Raw genomic sequence first — 1,263 nt, 5'->3', positions numbered from 1 at the left:
TTCCATTTTTCTATCAATGGATACAGATTACTTTTATAATCAGAAAGGCATATATAAGTCTTAAACTCACAACGTTCCTCACAGAATTCAAAATAAAGTTTGAATTTCTTCGCTCAGTACCTCAGGTGCTTTGTGCTCGGGCCCTTCGTGAATTCTGTCCTTATCCCTCTAGCAGCCTGCGCACGCGCACGCACGCACGCGCACACGCACGCGCACACGCGCACACGCACGCGCACACGCACACGCACACGCACACGCACTCACAAAACCTTCCGAGGCATCTGCGGTTCTGACACCGCCCCGTTTCCCCTTGTTCCAGACCCTCCTCACCTGGCTAGCTAGCTCTTACCCATCCTTCAGATTAGCCTCAGGCGGCTCCACCTCCAACAAACCTCCCCTCAGTCCTCCATGTCCCATCGCTGTTCTGTACTCCAGCAACCAGAAGCTCCTCAGCCATGATACTTTTCACCTTTACATGCTGTTTTCTTTCTCTGCTTGCCCTGCTAGACTAGGCTTCCCGAAAGCAGAGGCTATGTCTTAATTTCTCCATCCACAGTGTTGGGTTTACACAGTGTTGGATGCAAAGGTGGTGTTCAGTAAGTATCTGAATGGATGTGCAAAAACAATTTGTAAAATGCAATGGGTTTCCCAAATCTTGGTTATTATTATCCTCACTTTGAAGATGCAGAAACAGGTTCAGAGAGGTTAGGTGACTTGCCCTAGATCTCAAAGCTAACAAGTGGGAGAACCTGAATTCCAACGCCAATCTTCTAATCCTCTTTCCACTTCACCGCAGCTGCCACCATTAAATACTAAGAAGAAGAAAAGAAACGTTATCATGTGTTAGGTCAAGTTGGTGGACAGCTGTTTCCTAAAAGGAAGCTTATCTATCACTAATAAACCTGTGCATCCACTGTTGCCTTTTAAGAAGAGATTAAGCTGAGAAGCTTGAATGTCTTTTAAAGCGTGGAGAGCTTTAACTCAAATAAGTCACATTTTCCAAAAAGAGAAACTGAGCTTGCTCAGGCTGAGAAGGCTATGGAGCCATTTCCACCCATGCACCCTTCCCCCCTCAGCTGCCCCAGTGGGATTCTTACCTTACGACATGCCATTCTGGGCCAGGGCCAATCTTTTCAGCAACCCATCATTACCAGTGGTTTGCACTTCCCACCGGCATCCACTGAGAGTCAACAGTCACTGTAATCTACTCCAAATACGTAACACACTGTGGGGGAGGGAAAATGATTTCCTTCTACCTTCGAA

Source organism: Hipposideros armiger, unplaced genomic scaffold (genome assembly GCF_001890085.2).
Source record: "Hipposideros armiger isolate ML-2016 unplaced genomic scaffold, ASM189008v1 scaffold_819, whole genome shotgun sequence".
Lineage (NCBI taxonomy): Eukaryota > Metazoa > Chordata > Mammalia > Chiroptera > Hipposideridae > Hipposideros > Hipposideros armiger.
Note: the sequence above shows the minus strand (reverse complement) of the source record.